An 18607-nucleotide genomic window follows, 5' to 3' on the forward strand; every position below is an offset into this window, starting at 1 on the left:
AACTCTCCTTCCTTGGCAGAGGAGGGGTGTCAGTGATTCTGGCCTAAGTTGCCGGCGTTCACATGCATCCCCTTCTTTTCATTCTAGCGCCTCTCCAGTTCCGCCTTAGCCAGAAGTCTTCATTTTCGATGTTTTCTCACCAATCCTTAAAAAAAGGTTTTTTTTTTTCCTCTTCAGGGCCACACCTGTGGCATATGGAAGTTCCCAGGCCAGGGGTCGAATCAGAGCTGCAGCTCCCAGCCTACGCCACAGCCACAGCCACGGGGATCTGAGCCATGGTGGTGACCTCAACGCCGGATCCTTAACCCACTGAGCGAGGCCAGGGACCAAACCCGCATCCTCATGGATGTTAGTCACCTTCTCAACCTGCTGAGCCACAACAGGAACTTCCATAAAAAAAAGTTTTTCTTAAGGAAAAGGGCTATCTATCCCAGCATCCCAACCAACCAAGGGGTCACGAAGCAGCAGACTCACAGTGGCACGTGGGTCTCCGGGAGCAGAGAAAAAAAAACAGACTCAAGTTTTATTAACTGTCACCCAAGGGTACGCAAGAGGTTTCACAAATAATTAATCTTCGTTGGAAAGGTTTTGAAATATTCCAGGTAGTGGACAAAAAGGCCAGGGAAGGAAAAAAGTCAACACGAACACCTCACCGCACCTAAAGGGCCACACCAAGGAAGGAAGGGCGACCCCGGAAGACACGTCGTCCGGAGTGTTTCTACCGGATAACTCTAGGGGGGCAGGTCCCCAAGACAGAGAGGACTCCGGTCATCAGGAGGCCGAAGGTAGGAGCGATGTCCCTTGGTTTGGAGGAACCAGGACCTGCTTCTGACAATCCATTTTGGTTCCTGCCTCATACAACAAATTTCTGCTTAATTGCTGTTTTGCATTTCGTTGAGACATCGGGTAAACAGTACTTAAGTGTTTCCAGACAAAAACAATAACTCACTAATGACTAAGGCCCTGCTAATTAAAATGCCCCCGTGATGGCGTGACTGGACTCAGAGCCACCACAGGGAACAGAAGTGCCCGGGCCTTGAATGCACCAACCAGAACGCGGACGTAAGGGGTGGAGGTCACGATGGCCCTCTGGTTGCAGACAAGGGAGCCCCTTACGGGAACTGGCAGGGATGGGGAGAGTGGGAGGAGCTGGCAGGGGAGGGGAGGGCACGGGGATTTGTACGTTCTAGAACCTGGCATGGCCCTCAAGACTTTGAGTGCCCATGATGCCCGGAAGAAAAGAAAACAAATAAAATACATGTGCCATACCCTAGAAGGGGAGACACCAAGAGGTGTTAAACTGACCTGAGAAGAGACCACACTTCTCCTGCGGAAGAGGGTCCAAAAGCCGAAGTTTCCAACTACATTTTAAAAAAGAGAAAGGATTCAGCAAGAGGGAAACGGAGGTAAACGATACCACCCGCTCTGCGCCAAAGCACCAGTTTAACCGAACGATCAAGATTCCCAAGTGCTTGGGACACAGAAAACTTCTCTTCCTCGCGAACAGGAGAGCAAAATAACCAGCCTTCCCTTTACAGAAGGCTGCTTCTCTGCTCTCTGCAACTCTCGGTCCTACAGACGAGGCCTCCCAACACCACGTGTTCAATCTCCGCCTTCAAAACCAAAAAGAAAAGAAAAGAGGGCGCTCAGAGTCCCGGGGCTGGCAAAGGACCTTCTCTTGCTCCCAGCGGGTTAAAGACCTGCTAGTTAGCAAGGAAGAGGGTGGGGGCAGTCGTTGAAACCACAGGGGCCTAATACCCATTTGTATTCACACTCAGACCCTTTAGGGATATAAAATCGGAGAGGTTGAACTGTTTACATTTACCTAATGCTCGAGTAAACAAATCAGAGCCTGAGTGGTGGGGTTTCCGGCAGGGCGAGGGCCAGACCCCCTCCTGCGCAGGGGAAGCAGAGTGCGGCGAGGGGGAGGGGGCTGCCGATGTCATTCCCGTCACTTCTCAGGGGCTGAGGCCAGTGTCCGCCCCACCCCCAATTCTCCCCACCCCCAAGCCTGCGCCCTCCTTGACCCCATGCGGCCCATCTAGAGTCCACCCGCAGAGGAAGCTTCCAGAAAAGCGCAAGAGGCCCCCTTGCTCAGGACTGCGGGTGTGCACAGAGGAGCAGGGGACTGGCAGACTTGCCCTCTTTTGGCACAGAGCATCGGTGCCAAAGCAGGGAGACGTCCCTCCCTGGACAGGGTCGTTGGCCACCAGACATCACCTGGCCTCCCCCATCCCCACCCCCCAGGCCTGCCTGGGCCTCCGCACCCCCACAAGCGGCCCTGTCAAGAGCACAGGGGAAAAGGGATTAAACACTCAGTGTCAGCCTGAGGGAGAAACTTCCCTCTTTCCAGGCACTCCCCCCGCACCCCGCCCCCCACCCGGGGAGGGGGGTGTCCTCAACAACTATTGTCACCCAAGAGAACTGCGTCTCAGAAGGGACACCCTCCCCCCCACACCCACTTCCCCCATCACTGGTGGTGGCAGAAGCTGTTTGCTGTCCCAGTGCAAGGCCTGACCGTAGCCTCTAAAACACCAACAGTTTCAACTTGACTGGGGGGAGGGGGGGCAGGGGGGCTGGCACGCCTTTTAAATGCAGATTTGAACTCTTCACCCGGGGTCAGACAGCTGCGCTCCTCCAGCCCCAACAGAGGCCGGCGCCCGGGCCACTCAAGCTCACACTTTCACAGTTTTTTTCCTGCCTTCCCAGGAGGCCAGCCCATTGAAGGAATCAGATGCCTCCCTCCCTAAAACTCCAAACCCACACCCGCCTCTCAGCTTACCAGGGGCACGAACCCCACTGTCCCCCTGGAGGCCGCGGCCCTCGGACCGGCTGGCCGGCTGGCTGAGTGGGTTGGGTGTGTGGGTGCCCCGGGCACAGCAAGGGTGCAAGAGGATGGTTATCACATTCAGACGAAGGGACGCTAAGAGCAATAGTGAGAAAACCCTCGGACTTGACCGCTGCTCTGCAGGAAGGCGCATCCTTGGTGGGACAGGGTTTACAGGTGCTCTTTCTGCCAGCAGAAACCAGGACTGCCATCCCCGCTACTTGACTCATCAGGGCTGCAGCGTCAGGACTTAGAACCTCTAGCTCTGAGACGTCACTTCAGGAGTGAACAAGAGGAAAACATGAACAACCTTGAATTAAAAAACAAAGCAAAAACAAAACAAAAACCAGTCTAGGACGAGGACTTCTTGCCTCCATCATATATCCCCCCTTCCCTTATCCTCCTGTGCAAGGCGGTTTCTGATTCTTTCCTTGTCACCCTCTGCCCCTCCCTTTCTCCACCTTCAACCAGAGAAGCCCACTGGCCCTAGATGGGGAAAGAAGGCTCCACCAGGTGGCATTAAGATAAAGTGAGAGGTGAGAAATCCAAATAAACACTAAGGGAAGAAGCGATGGGTTTTTTGGGTTGTTGGGATCGGGGACCAGGTCAACAGCTGCACCTGGGCAGCCCTGGAGCCTCCAAAAGACAAGGCCCTCCAAGCAACACGGCAATCAACCCAGGCCCACTGACCAGGAGGCCCACGTGGCATCAGAGGACAGGGCACTGATCACCCACGTGTCTCAGGTCCTGATTCAGGCCCGTCCTGCCACAGACCAATAAGCTACCACCAACAGGTGGTTTCCAGAAGCTCCCTGCAGCCTGCCACCGACTGCACAAATAAAGAGGGGGTGACGCACAGAGCCTAAGACTGTTGTCATAAACACACCTGAATTCACTCAAGTGGAGGCTGTCCTGCCGTGTCCCCTCCCCCGGGTGTGGCCCACTTTGCTGCACTTGCTGCTGTTCTGTGTTTGAATGGCCTTCAAAGTCAGGTGGGTCCCTCCACCTCCCACCTGGGTGCCATGAAACAGTTTACAAAACGTCTGCACAGCAGCATCAAATGTTTGCCTCCTCCTCATCCCATGAGGGTGTCAGGGGACTCAGACCATTTTTTACAGAAGAAGCTGTAGAGAGATGCAGCCCATACCCTGGACCCTAGGAAGTGGAAGCAGCGAGTTACAAGAGACGATGGGCAGCTCAGGCTCCCTCAATGGGATGCCTCAGAAGAGCTCAGGGCGCATCCTGAAATGCCAGCCCTGCCCCTTCGGAGAGGTGGCCACCAGCCCCCCAGGGCTTCTGTGCCTACGAAACGGGGCTGGTCCGAGATGAGACGTGCTCCAAGGACCAAGTACACACTGGCTGTGAAAGGTGCAAAATGTCTCATTCAAAGTTTTCTTGATAATGAGTATGTGTTAAAATGATAACGTTTCAGATATACTGGGCAAAAGAGAACATAATTAAAATTCATGTCACTGGCTTTTTTTTAACATTTTAATGTAGCCACTAGAAAATTTTCAATGATTTAAGTGACTCCCATACTATATTTCTACTGGGGGGTGCTGTTCTAGAACCTTGGTCTGTGGTTCAACTTCAGTCTCAGGAGTTAGGTGTTCTTGAGCAGGACGGAGGCAGAATTCTCTGGTCCGCTCTCAACAGCCCCCTAGAGCTACAGCCTTCCAATTGCCAAGTGATAAGTCTAATTGGGTTGAAAAAATCTTAGAATCCAAATCACTTATACCTGCAATCTGGCCATGGGTGGGGGGGGGGGGGTCAGATGTGCGTCAGAAGATGGACAAGGCCCGTGGAGTGACACACCCTCACCCAAAACTGTTGTCAATTACTGCTAAGACCCATTGTTTGCTTCGAAAAACAGTTAAGTTGTTTATTGTGGTTTAATACAAGGATTGATTGCCCATTCCAAGGCTCTGCCTCCTACTCCAGCTGGATTTCTCCCTATCAAGGGCAGCGTTCTCTTCTTTTAACAGCCCTTCCCATAAAATATGCCCAGCAGGAGGCCAGTGGCCACCCACCCCCAACACACACACACACACACACACACACACACACACACACACACACGTGAGCAGGGAAGGGGGGGCAAGGGGCAGGAGAACACAGACGTGGCCCCTTTCCTATTAGACAGCGCCTGTCCCATCACTAGGGATCACAGGCCAGTCTCATTTCTCCATGTAAATGAACTTTTTAGCCACCTCCTCAAAGAAGAAAAGCTGCACAGATGCGGAAGGCCCATCCTGGGGCACACAATTACAGCCATTTGCATTCCTCCAGCAGCAGGATTAGCAGAGGAATGTGCTTTGCAGCTTTGTGGGGGGAAAGGAGTTTAGGAAGAAAGGAATGGGGGGTGTATTTCTCCTGGGTCCGTCCGTCCATCCAAAGTTCTATGATACACTTCCACTCCTCTGAGAGTCAGAGAGTGGAAATAACTCCTGCTCAGGCTTTCTAAAGAGGGGGAAGGTTGAAAAGGCGGCGGGGGGGGGGGGGGGGAGCGGAGGACCGAGTGTATTAGAACTGCCCCTCCTGGCGCTTTGATCCCCTCGGTCGCTAGGAGAAACCAACTTTTCTCCTTGGGTTAATCAAAACCAAATTACTCAGGAATGTGGCAGGACAGGTCTGAGCTTCCAGGTCCCTTTGTCTTTGAGGATTTAAAATGAAAAAATAAATTTTTTAAAGCAGATGGCAGGGGCTTACAGAGAGGTAACTTGCAAAGTCTGAAGGAACCTTAGACCACATCCCCCTCCCTCAAAATAAGTAACTAGATAAATAAATCAAGAGACCCACAAGCCTACTCCAATCTAGGAGTCAAGAGGTTATTTTTGTATAGGTCCAAAACTCAGCAAAACTTCCTATTTTATCCTGATTGAACCTCATGAAAGAACCCCCTCCCAAAAAAAAAAAAAACACGGTACCTAGTCAAAGTACAAATAAGAAACAAGCAAGATTTTGCTGCAAATCGATCATAAAGTTTATTTTGGAAAGCACAGGCCCCACGAGCTCAAGAACACACACTGTCCCAAGAACAAAGCTTGGGAGTAGTTTGCACGGTCCTTCCTTGGGACGCCCGGGTAGGAAGGCAAGCATCCAGTCACCAGGATCAAACCCCAACAAATCCATGGGGACTTTGGAAACCTCAGGGTCTCTACGTTCTAAGGAAGGCAGCGTTTAGGGCATGGCTCCGTGCAGGGATCAAAGGATCCCACTGGGTGACGGAGGACACCCCCGCACATCTGCAGTCCAGAAACAGCCAGTGACCCGCCACCCGAAGCCGCCCTGGTCACCAGTGGAGTGCGCCCGGCGTGCTGGCCAGCCCAGTGCCGCCTGCTCAGCGACAGGAAAGGCTGGCTGACCTCAGACATGAAAGCGACCCGGGGCTTGGAGCTCTCGGAAGGACTCCCCGCCTCTGCCCCGTTCACATTTCTGGCAGGCGTGGAGCACCTCGCAAGGTGTAGGCCTGCACTCCAGGCAACTGGAAACTCCACCAAGGTGGCAACACCCGCAGACCTGATGATAAGGGACAGCAAGGCAGGACGCGTCCCAAAGCACCCAGGAGCGGAACTATGAACAGCCCCCCACCCCCAGGCGTTATAAATGCCGCTAAGCTTCCCAGCGGCAGAACCTGATCAGTCCCCCCCCCCCCACCCCCGCCGCCCTCCCCCTCCAAAAAAGAAAAAAAAAAGATAAAATAAACAAACAGAGCGCCACCAGTTAAGCTAAGGAGCCTGGACGCAGAAGATAAAACGAGGCCAACCCACAGGCCTGACTACCAGCGCACCATAAATTGTCACTGGCCCCCAGCCTCTGGTTATCTGAGAGGCTGCACTAAAGTAACTTTTAAAATACTCTTCACCTTATCTTTAGGCCCCGTCACACACACACATCCATCACCCAGCTCAGATCTCTGCCATTAGTGTTCCATTTCGACTTTCCAAAACAAGGTCATCCCAGTAGGCCCGTCGCCTACTTCCCGTCACAGCTGTGGACTTTCACCCCCTTCTCCAACAAAAGGGACCTTGTACACAAAATTAACCCGAACCATGAGTCTGTGTGGTGTGCGAGAGCACACCGAGCCCTCGGAATCATGCCCCCTCCTGCCAGGCCGGGCGCAGGGTGCTCCCCCGCAGAGGTCGGGGGAGCCTCCCTAGAGATTAGAGGCCGCGGCTCCCTCGGCCTCCGCTCCACACAGCTGCATCTGTGCAGCCAAGGCCCTACTTTCCAGAGAATAAACACAAAGCCCTTTTTTTTTTTTTTTTTTTTAAGGAAAGAAGAAAAAAACTTCCCCCCAGACTTGGGAACTGTAGAAAATGGCTGGAGTCCACAGCCAGCAACGAGGGCCAGCATCATCCTTGCTAGAGCTGAGCGGGCCGACCTGGCAGCCACCGCCCGCAGGCGCCCCCTGGGCCCTGGCGAGTCCCAGCTGCTGAAATGAGAAGGTCACGGCGATGTTCCGGGTTAAGCAAAATAAATAAATATATATATATTTTAAACGTCATCCCACCTGGGGTTTTTTTTCTTCACTTTTTATTAATGTGACACCTAGAGAATGTACAATTCCACGTGGGGCCTGAGTTCCTACTTCTATGGGGTGGCAACTCTGGGGGACAAAAATGTTATGACCTCAGATGCCAGCCCATCACCATGCCCTACAAGGAAAGAGTCTTCATTTTTAAATGCTAACAAGGCCCTAAGACCAAGCAAATGGCAACATCGGCCAACAGGTAGGTCGCATCATCTCAGAGGATGCTCTAACTTGGAGGCGCCAGGAACCTGCCATCTTTTTATCCAAGAGACACGCAGGCAGTCGACCCCAGGGGTTCTCAAACGGGGGCAATTCTGCCTCCCCAGGAGACAGTGGGCAACTGCTGGAGACGTTTCTGATTGGGAGAGGGGATGGGGGCGAGTACTACTGGCATCTGACCCGGAGAAGTCGGGGACCCTCGCTCCTCCAACGCAAAGCCCTCCCACCCCAAACATCAACCGGGCCCCCACACGGCCTGGCAGCAGCTGGGTCTGAGGGCCAGGAGTTCACACGTTTAATGCTCGGGTTTCCAGGGGCAGGCGGCTGGGGAGGCGGGGGCGGGGGTGGGGTGGGGTGGGGCATCCCTTTGCAAAATGGCCCCTCGGCCGGGCTGAGTATTGGGAACAGGCTGTGGTGGAATTCACAACGTGGGGAAATGACGGTGATGATACTGATGTTAGAAGCACGTTCACTTTGTCACCAGCATGAGGCCTGAGTTTCAAGAGCTGAAAGGTCTGGGGAGCTGCTTCTGAGGTTCTGGGCTAGAAAAAACAGGGTTTCAAAGCTCAGGGCAACGTGAGCTGGCGCTCCCGGGCCGTAGAGGGACGCCTCTCAAGGAGGCTTGGCATGGGGCGAGCCAGTAGCGTGCCCAGCTCTCCAGCCCTGACCACACAGGTTCCGTTCCGGGTGGCGGAGCAGTGGAGGAGCTGCGATCGGGCCTGCGGGGACAGGAAGGGGACAGGGCAGCGGATGGAGGAGGCCAAGACAGGAAGAGCTCAGGGATGAATGAGACGGCCCCTTTGGCGGAGCCAGGCTGGGAGGCTCCGCAGGAAGGGGTAGGGGGAGGGCACATGATAATTAACTCAGCAAGTTGATAGTATTTGCATATAAATGCCTCCACAAATCACTACAAACAAGCCAGGACAAGTCAGGCCTATTAGCATATACAAGCCAGCCCGGGAAGGCCTCTCTAGGTGGGTCATTGAGTGGGCTGCTCACTTAGAAGGCCGCCTGCCAGCTTGGGGGGGCGGTGGGGGGGGGCACGTGAGGGGAGGGCTGAGGAGGACAGGGACACAGCGTCTATTTCAGACCCTTTCACTCCTGAACGAGGCTGCAGGATGTCACGAAGAGCTGGCCTGATTCCCAGCCCCTAAGGGAAGAGCAGGAGAAACGCTGGACCTGTAGTTTCTTTCTTCCAGGGTGCTGGGACACAAGGGGGAGCAGAGGCCACTGGCAGGGACAGAAGAAACACAAAGCGCAGGACGTGCAGCTGGGAACTAACTTCGGTGGAGAGGCGACTGACCCCGCACTGGGAAGACTGGTCTTCTCCTCTGGTTCATCCCCACTGTACGTGGGAGCTGTGCCTGGCACCCACGGTACAGAGGAAGGAAGGCATACGGCTCAGAGAGGTTGCGTGGTGGGTCCACGGCCGCACCGCTCGGCTGGAACAAAGACGGGCCTCACGCTTGTGACCCCAACAGAGGGGTCCGGGCTAAAGCAGAATGGAGAACAAAAGCCACCTTTCCCAAGAGCAGGCTCATTTGATGCATCTCTGCTTCTCCCTGGAAACAGAGTGTGAACACCAGCACCCTGGTTTCAAGAGTGACTCATAAAGCGGCACTCTGGATTCTGTGACTATCTCCTTCCTTCCACTAATGAGCGAGACCACACCGCCCTCCAATCAGACACAGAGGAGTCTGCACCAGGACCTCCTTTATCGGCCAGCATCATCTCCCGTGTCTGGACAAACGTCAGATTCCCCAGGAAGCAAAAAGTAAACTGACGGCCCTTCCCCACAAGGTGTAAAAGGCCTCTGCTCCCCCCAGAGATGCCTCTACCTCTGGTTTCATACCTGTTGCAGGAAAAACCAGCTTCAAGCTGCTCTTTGAAAAAGTGGGGGGAGGGGAGAACCCGTGTTAGGTTCACTCCTGCCATTCTTTTCCTGCCACTACATTTTAAAAGTAAGGCAGGTGCGCCCAGGTGCTCAGAGCCACGGACACAGATGGACCAGCGTCTTTGGACAATCATTATGTATCAGGTGTAAAAGTGACACCATTCGAGAACCTGGCAGAGCAGGGGTGGCATGTGAAAGCAGCTGCTTTTGCAAGGGACATCAAACTTCTAACACTCACTGAATGCCCAGGCCTCTTCTTTAAGGTCCAAAAGTTGGCCTGGTGCTTCAGCAAGGACGCAGATGTTCCACGGAGAAACGCAGCGACGCTACAAGGGAAGCAAAAACCACTCCCCTCACCAGCCAAATGTACATTAAGAACCAAGGCCCTGAGCCAAAGAGCATTTTAGGAAGAGGGCCTGAAACGGTGGAAGAGGCTTGCACTGTTTCTTGAGCAGCTAAGAAAAGCTGTTTTTAAAAAAAGAGGAAAGTTGCTGAAAAGGAGAAAACCAAAGGTGCACATGTGTCTGCAGCGTATTTTCACTGGAAAAGATGTCAGGAAAGGTTGTCCAAAAGAGGCTGCTCAGAAACCCTAGGTGTGGAAAGAGAGTAAGTGCCTGGCTGCACACATGCACTTTTTTATAGGCTTACAGGAGTTTAAAGTCTTCTGAAGAGAGTTGTGTATCTACTGCATCAAGACTTCCCCATGTCAACAGGCACGTATGTGACTTTGGGGCAGAGGGGGCAGGATGCGGAGGCCTGAAATCAAGCATCCAACTAAGCCTCACAGTCCTTTCTTCACCCAGCTCATCCTTAGGCCTCTCTGCTCGAGACGCTCCGTGAAGGAGACAGAGAGCCACCTGTGAACTGGAATTTTAACATGGAAAAGCAGAGCCAAGAACAGAGCCACAACAGGCAACAGGTCTCATTCAAGATCTAGTTCAACCAAGAGACTTAGGAGCAGTTTCCTCCAGCCGCATTCCTGGATAAAATGAGGCAAATCCAGAACCCGGCAAAATTGTTTTTTGCCTACCTCCAAAGAATGCCCCCCCCCCCAAATACTTCAGCACTTCTCTTTAGCTGACCCCCCAACACACACACACACACACACACACACACACACACACACACACACGCACACAGAGGAGGAGGTCTGAGCAGTCACCAACTCCTGCCTCCAGAGGCACACAAGGGGGGCAAGTTTCACTCCCAGATCAAAGGTTTGTGGCCGGAATCACTCTCGGGACGGTGCGTGAAATCGGCAGCAGATGAAAATTCCACTGTCTTTTCACAGCATCCAATGGGGCCAGTTTTCCCAGTTCAGAGTCTGCCTACAGATGACAGAAGATACTCCATAAACGCCCAACTGCTGCCCCAAAAGACCCACTTAAAATTAAAGACAAGATAATCATTTGAGAAAGCCTTTAAGGCCATTATGTGATTAGCAGAATGGGAGGAGAGAGGCCTGGGGTTTCCCCATCTTCACAAGGAGCAGCTTGCATTGGGGGGGCGGGGGGGGGGGGAATTCAGTCCCAAACCTGCAGCAGCCAGAAGGGGCGGTGGGTGGGAGGGAGCACCCGTTCCACACACCCTGCTCCTCCCTGCCCTGGAAGTCTTAGGCCGACTTCAGGGAGGGAAGAGGATGGAAAAAAATCTTGGCGGCGGCACAGGTGACCATACCGAACGAAATGCAAAGACTGAGCAGCAGAACCACCTGAGAGCCCCCCACCCACCCAGGACGCAAGAGGCCAGCCCATCAAACCCTCCATGCATTAATCCTCGTGTTGACAAGACCAGACATTGACCCTCCCGTGAGAAGGGAGAAGGGCTCACCCAAAAGGCAGATTAAGCACAGGCGTTTAGCTCAGAGGCCCTGCCTGGGCTTCGAACCAACAAATCACAAGTCCTATTCTGTAACGAAGCCAACTTTGCCACCTAGCAAACTTTCTATGTCTCTTTCCCCATTTTTATTCATACCTTATCCTTACCAAAAAAAAAAAAAAAAGAAAGAAAGAAAGAAAGGGAAAAAGAAAAAAGAAAAAAAGCAAGAAATTAAGCAGGAATTAAGGGTGAAGGAAGAGCAGAAACATCTAAGGAAAAATCCCCTTTCGAAGTGACATATAGACCAAGCCAGCTTCCTCGGGCAAAGAATTCGCCAGAAACACACTTGTCTTGTTCTCACCATCTTGTCCCCTGCCCCCAAAAATGAAAAGCAGAAAAAAGCATTCAAGTTGTGGCACTGCTCCTGAAGCTTTAACACAATGCTGCTGTCAATTCCCCAGTTCCTGTCCACATAAGAGTCATTTACTATGTTGTGGGGAGGAGAGGAGAAGCCCTCCAACATCTGATTGTCACTTCGTACATGTTCAAAGAGAAGAGTCTGGCAACCACCTTTAAATCATACAGAAAGGCAATCTGACAGTTGTTGATTTTTGTAGTTTTCCTCGTTAATCTGGATTTTGAGAGTGGCTTGCCAAGGAGCCAAGATTTCTGCCTGGGTCCCTCCCTTGGGGCAGTTTGACTTAATCTCAGCTTCTGTGTGTGTGTGTTTCTCAATTTGAGCGGCCTACGGACTCAGGACACTGCTTTGGACGGAACAGGCACCTTTTAATATCCAACTGAGACCAGCTCCTGCGAGGGAATTCCCTTGCCCGGATTGCATGACAACTAGGTCCCCCGTTCCCCCACCACAGTTTCTGACCCAGAACGCCATCCTCTGACAGCGGTTCTGGGCTATGCTGTGATTTCTACCAGCTACCATTACCAGCAGATTCTCATACCAGGACACTGGGATACCCCTGTGCAGGTCACTGTAATGGAATCTGCCTTCCTGTGGTGTTTTTCTGGTAACGCCCCCATCCTGGTTAATGACACCAGCCTCGGGAACCAGAGAAGGCCAAGGGGCCCGAGCACTACAGAAATAGGCCAGGCTAAGAGCAAGCCACCATTTTCATAACAAATGCGAGTATAAACCACGGCACATACGGTGCTTCTTGAGGTTATTAATGTTGAGCGTCAGGTGCATTATCGCTGAAACGCCGGCCAGTGTTGAGATGGAGCTTGCGAGGTTCTTCAGGGCAAAATCACCACCGCGCTCCAAGACCAAGGGCAAACCCTTCAGGTTAGGAAGCAAGCTCGCAACTCCAAAAAGTGGGTGTAAAGACAACTCGTTTTCTTTCCCTTGGAGCAGTTCCCTACCCTTTCATAAAATGTTGCTTAGTCACTTAAATATTTACTTTTTCATATGAGACGGTTGCAACCCTGCAGTAAAAATAATGTCTTGGGTAAAGGGCTGCTTTGAGCCCTGGAGGAGTATTTCTAGGTTCTCACACTAACACTTCAGAAGCCAAAAAAAAAAAAAAAAAAAAAAAAGCCCCAATGTCCAAAAGGAATAATAGCACACAGTTACAATAAGGGCACACTCCCTAGACACCACTTGTGACCAGAACTAAAGGAAGCCAGCCATGCCATCATTCACCCCAGAAAAATACTTTACTAGGAGTCTGCAATTACAGATTTATGCTAATGAACTAACAACCTTTGGGTCACCTGAGGTGAACCAGGCCTAGCCTGGGAGTGTCCAGTAATCATCATTTAAAGTCCTAATGATGAAAACTGAAATCTCACTTAGTTTAGCTCCTTGCCACTGGGCAGTCCAATTGGCACCGAGTTTATACAGCAGTTAAATCCAACCCCAAAGCAGCAAGAAGGCGGGCACTGCACTGTCCTGTTGGGAAGAGCCAAACAGAGGCCTGCTGAGAAGACTGTTTTATTTGGGCCCTTTCCACCCTCCCTGAGTATTCACTTGTGCAAATAAAAGACGGAAGGGAAGAAACCAAAATTAAAGTTTCAGGTGGCTGGAGAAGCAGTCAGATTTTTTTTTTCTTTTCTTTTTTTTTTTTTTTTTTTGGAAGAGTTAGCAAGTGTTTCTCAATAGTCCCCTGTCAATCAAAGCTGTTTTCAGGAGAACTGGAAAACAGCAGCTCTATCCCATAGAAAATGCAGCCATTTCCAAAGAGAGTTGGGAAAGGGACGTGATCCATGTGATAAAGACAGAAGGTCTCCAAGTCACTTAATTCCCTGTGACTCCAAAAGGACTGTTTTTAAAGTGTAAAAGTGCTTGCTTCTGCATCTGCCCCATGTTGTTAAATAACACTTGTGTAATTAAATGAAAGAGCAACGTGTGACCCTGGCCCATTCTGAGAGGCACTTACACGCTCTCTGAAAACACGCTGGAAACTAAATGCAGACAATCTCCTTAGTCCTGTAATTTAAGGAAGGGAGAGAGGGAAAGTTTTCTCTTGGCCCTCAGAGCACCACATGCCCTCTGAAAGGGGGCCTTCGGGGGGCTCCGCGGAACAGAAGGAACACAAATACAGGTGTGCAAACATCCAGGTACGGACCTCTCTCGAATGACCCCATTGTTGAGACCCTTACGTTACTGAGAACCTCTGTGGCCTGACTTCCCTCACATTCCACCACCTTGGTTCCCTAATTGCTTTTCAGGCTGGGTGACAAGAAGGCTTCAGAATCTCAGGCCGCCAAGTGGCTGTTGTGGTAACAAGGAACAGGCCCAGGTTCCGGGCCTCGGCCTGTCTTGATCAGGTTGCCCTGGAAGGTGCCTGTTTGCCTCTCAGCTGCAGTTTCTGCCCCCAGCACTCACGCCTCCCTCTGCAGCCCAGGCTGCTGGAGCTCGTGATTTTTAGGCTTTCCCCTTGAAACCTATCCAGAAACCACAGCCATTAAAAGAACATGAAGGTTTGACACCTCCTGAATTTAGGAATGAGGGGACTCCAGGGGCCGACTCTACACCTGCTGCTTGACGGCAGAGAAACCAAGTTCTCCAGCCAGCGTGAGCTTTAAACTATACTCCATGTATTTAGTCACCTTTCGCCAAGGATCTCAAAGCACAGGGTGAAATAAGACGACGGGAAACTTCCTCACTATCTGCCTTCGAGGCTTAAGGTTGTCTTCCTTGCTCTGCCTTGATGCATTCCACCATGCAGGCCCAGGCCTGAGGGAGAGGCCTTCTCCCAGTGCCCAAGTGGGCCATCAGCCCTCTCTGAGGTTATCTGTCGGTGGCTTCTATAGTCCTGCAGGCCAGTTAAATGACTCAAATAGTGGGTGCAGGAAGGGATGACCCCCCTGGATTCACCTGCTTGAGAGTTGCATTTAAACCAGTTTATGGCACGTGCACTTCTGTGCCAGGCAATGCACCAGGCAGGCAGGGGCTGTGATCTTTGCCCTCTGGGCATTTTCCCATCATTATCACACAGGTATGTCCAAAGCAGAAAAGACCATTTTCCAGAAAGTTCTTTCCCCTCTAGCCTACCATGATTACTTTTGTCTTCTTCTGCCACTGACCTAACTTGGGCCTTCTTCCCCTTCTTTTAACAGGACAAACATCTCAGCTCTCCCTCCTGACCACCCCGCTTCCCATGGAAATGGACGCAGCTCTGGTTTTCCCAGAGTGCCCACAAACTCAAATGAGTCTATCTTCAAAGGTGCCTTCCAGCTCCACGAACTCTGATTCTCCCTTTAATTACTCCCCAACAAGCGCATTCTTCGCATTGTTTCCAACTGGCCGGTGACTTCTCTTGTGATGAAAAGGGTGCATTTTTAGGCAATGGAACCCAAACTTCTAAATGACACCAGCACCGCAAATATTCAACCGGCAGGAACTAATCCAAAAACAAAATAAGGAAGGCAGAAGGGAGGGGAAGAAAGATGGAAGGGAGGGAAGGAGGAAGGGCCTGACTCGGTGCTGAGCGCGATGCAGAGGCTCTCACCCCAGGTAGGTTCCAACTGGGAGTCTGGTAGTTCAGGTGCATCCAGCCTGCCCTTCCCCCACATGCCCCAAGAGAATGGGAAGTTCAGCCAAGACTCGCAGCACCTGCCTGCAGCTCTAGGCCGGCTGCGCGAACCCGCGGGCGGGCGGGCCGGCGGGGGCGGGAGGCTGCACTCACCTGGCACACAAAGGCTCCGCACACCTCCAGAGGGAGGAGGCACTCGCAGGTCCGGGGGCCGCGGCGGGCGCGACCACGGGAAATTCCAGCGGCACCCGAGCCCCGAACGCACCCACCCCAGGCGGCATTCTCCCCACCTCCCGCTGCCCCCGGGGCTCCGAGCTGGCTCTGGCTAGGTGCGAGGGGGCCCGGGGCAGGGGAGGGGGGCTCATGCTCGCGGCCCCGGGCCGGGCCGGCGGTCGCCCCTCCCCGGGAGGGAGGGCAGGTCCCCGGGCGCGCGGCGGGGATTCACCCACGGGGCGCGGCGCTCGCGTCCCCGTCCCCGGCCTGCCCGCTGCCGGCTCCGCCGCCCGCCCGGAATGGCTTTATGTAAATGAAGCTCAACTCGCAGTTCGCGGCGCGCACCGCCCGGGGAAGGGGGGCAGGCGGGGCGGGGGGCCTTCGGGGATCCACATTACACGGCAACAAAGCGGAAGGTTAATTTGAAACTCACAGCCCCGCCGCCGCTCGGCTCCCCGGGCAAAGCCTGACATCTACAGTCGTGCCGGGCGTAGGCCGGGTGCTGGGCTGCAGCCGCGCCCGCGGGGACACAGGGACACACGGGCGCGCGAGGCCCGAGCGCTCGGCCGCGCTCCGGGCACGGGCCTCCAGGCAGGCCGGGCCGCGCGCACCCGGGGACAGGAGCCCTGGGCGGCTCGGCCTGCGCCGCGCGGAGAAGCGGCCGGGCGGGCGGGAACAAAGCCCGGTCCTCCCCGGGCACTGACCCCTCACTCATCAAAAGTCGGGGGCCGGCCTAGAATCGGGCGAGAAGAAAGGGACGCGCCCTCGGCTACAACAAGGAGCCTGGGGCCTCCGGACCAGAGCCATGGGTCTCTGGGCCCCATCCACGTCACAGCCAGGCCACTCTAGCGTGGGGACATTAGCCAATGTGGACAGGAATTTATTTGCAACACACACCCATCCTATTAACTGCTTTACAGAGAACTTCTGTTTTCAGCTGCGGAAACTTATAAAAAACATCCCCTGCTCTCCAGTGACAGCTTAAGGATAGTTTTTCATGGGAGAGAAGGAAAAAAGAGAAAGACAGAGGGGAAGAAAAGTCGCAGCCTGCAATTAACCTTACAGTATCTTTAACAAGACGCCTTAAAAGCCACAGATAAGACGTATAGATCATGCCCTGCGTAAGGAGCTTCTACCACCCAGGTCAAATTTAATGGGGCTGCCCCGTTGGTCCAAGCAATTGCTGGACACTTTTATACCGCCCCAGGTTCACTTTCTCCATTCTGACATGCAAAGGCAGCACCACAGAAATCTCACCGGAAGTCCCCGTCCCCCTGCCAGAATCCCACTGCTAGGTCTGAATTTACTCCCGACTCTCTGCACAGAAAAGCACCTGCTTTTACCCTTTCTGAAAGCCACCCACCCAGGCTGGCCCCACAGCCTTGAGAGTCCTTTCTGACTGCACAATAATGAACCGTGCAAGTGTTAGAAATATAATAAGCTCACGAGGCGAAGCGCTGTATGTATGGAATCGTATTAGCATTAAGCACACACTGATGCAGGAGGAAAGGGGTGATGAAAACTAGAAGGCATCTGGCCCAATATAATTCAGGTTCAAATGAACATATCTTACCTGTTGGGGCTAGACAACCCCTCTCTACATTTCAGCCCAAGTAAGAGACTCAGGAGAAAAAAAAAAAAAAAAAAAAATTTTTTTTTTTTCCAGCTGGGGCCCAGGGAGCAAAGACTGCCTCTAGGGAATCATGTCCGATTAGGGACAAAGGAGAGCACAAGCCAAATTCTGTCACACATGAGAGAGTGAGTGGGGGGGGGGTTGGCGAGGGGAGTGGAGATGGAAAAAAGGAAAGTGGAGGATGATTTTGTAAACCAGTATGGCCACTGCAGAGCTGTTTCCAGATCGCCTGACTTCAGGCCCAAGAACAGGTGGTGTTTTCAAAACACACTATTATTTATATTAGCCACATGAGTTGAGAACACCTTACAGAAAACCAATTAATAATTTAATTGAAAAAGGGACTATGAATAATACATGAAGATGATGATGCGAGCAATAACACAAGTAACGCGGCACACACAATCCAGAGATGGCTCTGGAAAAGTCTTCAGGAGCAGGCAGACTCCCGGCCCCCAGGTCCTACCTGGAAGCAACTCCCCACCCATCAGATAATTAAAGACAATATGAAAATGTTTATACTGTCGGGAACTTTGATTTTGCTGCTTTGCCTTAACTTTTCTTAACGGGGGAAAAGCCTCCCAATCCAGTGACATCATGAACCTGTGGGCCCACAGATAAATATCAATAAAATAATAGCTGGAAAGCCCAAAGAACCAGCTCTAAGGCAGTCTGGGCGGATGTGAAGGTCCTGGGCTGAAGGCCCTTAGGGCATCTGTCCTGAAACTGCCAGTCCCCAGTGGCAGGCACGTCACAGGCCTCCTGCCCCTCAAAGGCCTGACAAGTAGAACTGAAAGTGACCCTGAGTCCCTGCCCTTATCTAAATCCGGCACCAGGGCACCAGCTACAAACACCGCGAGGCCTGGTCAAGCTTGGCTTTGTTACAGGCACACATTTAACACGTAATCCACGGGCAGGTAAGCTATGACCTCTGTATCATTAGAAATATAAGGGACCACACAAAAGCTGGGGTGACACCTCAACCAAAACTTATTTTCATTCCTAACCAAAACAAGACCTCTTCAGAGGGAATTTGCCACTTTGGCACTTCCGCATGGAATCAACAGTTTCTCCGACATACATGATGCAAATTCTTTCCCCCAGCTCTCAGGGCAGCTTCCAGACGTGACCCCCCCCCCCATGCTCTCCCCCCCCCCCCCCCCCCCCCGGCCTACCCCGCAGGGACAGCCTGGCACCCTGCTTGCTCCATTCTGCACACTGTTGACAAATAAACCCCCTCTCAGAAAAGGCAATTCCTCCCTTCCAGTTCTCCAGAGCTGGTCTCATCTCATCTGGAAGGCGTAACTGGCAACAGCCAAAAGGATAAATATTTAAAAAGAAATCAGGGAATGCTAACCCCTTCCCTACCCCTCCTCAGCCACTCTCCGAGCCAGAGGCCAGCCCCTGATGCTTACTTAGCTGGCTGGTAAATTACAAAGCTCCCAGACTGGCGTGTGCTCTCTCTCTCCTCCTCCTC

The 18607-nt window shown here is 52.7% G+C and overlaps 1 protein-coding gene across 1 annotated transcript in view; it reads right to left on the reverse strand.

Moving 5' to 3' along the window:
• ZFHX3 (zinc finger homeobox 3) overlaps positions 1-16595 on the reverse strand; it is a 248141-nt gene extending 231546 nt beyond the window's left edge. Inside the window, exon 1 of the mRNA XM_047792856.1 lies at positions 15438-16595. The gene's annotated coding sequence lies outside the window, so the exon portion shown is untranslated. The remainder of the gene's footprint in view (positions 1-15437) is intronic.
• Positions 16596-18607: the final 2012 nt, after the last annotated feature.

The sequence above is a fragment of the Phacochoerus africanus genome, chromosome 8 (assembly GCF_016906955.1).
Source record: "Phacochoerus africanus isolate WHEZ1 chromosome 8, ROS_Pafr_v1, whole genome shotgun sequence".
In the NCBI taxonomy this organism is placed as follows: domain Eukaryota; kingdom Metazoa; phylum Chordata; class Mammalia; order Artiodactyla; family Suidae; genus Phacochoerus; species Phacochoerus africanus.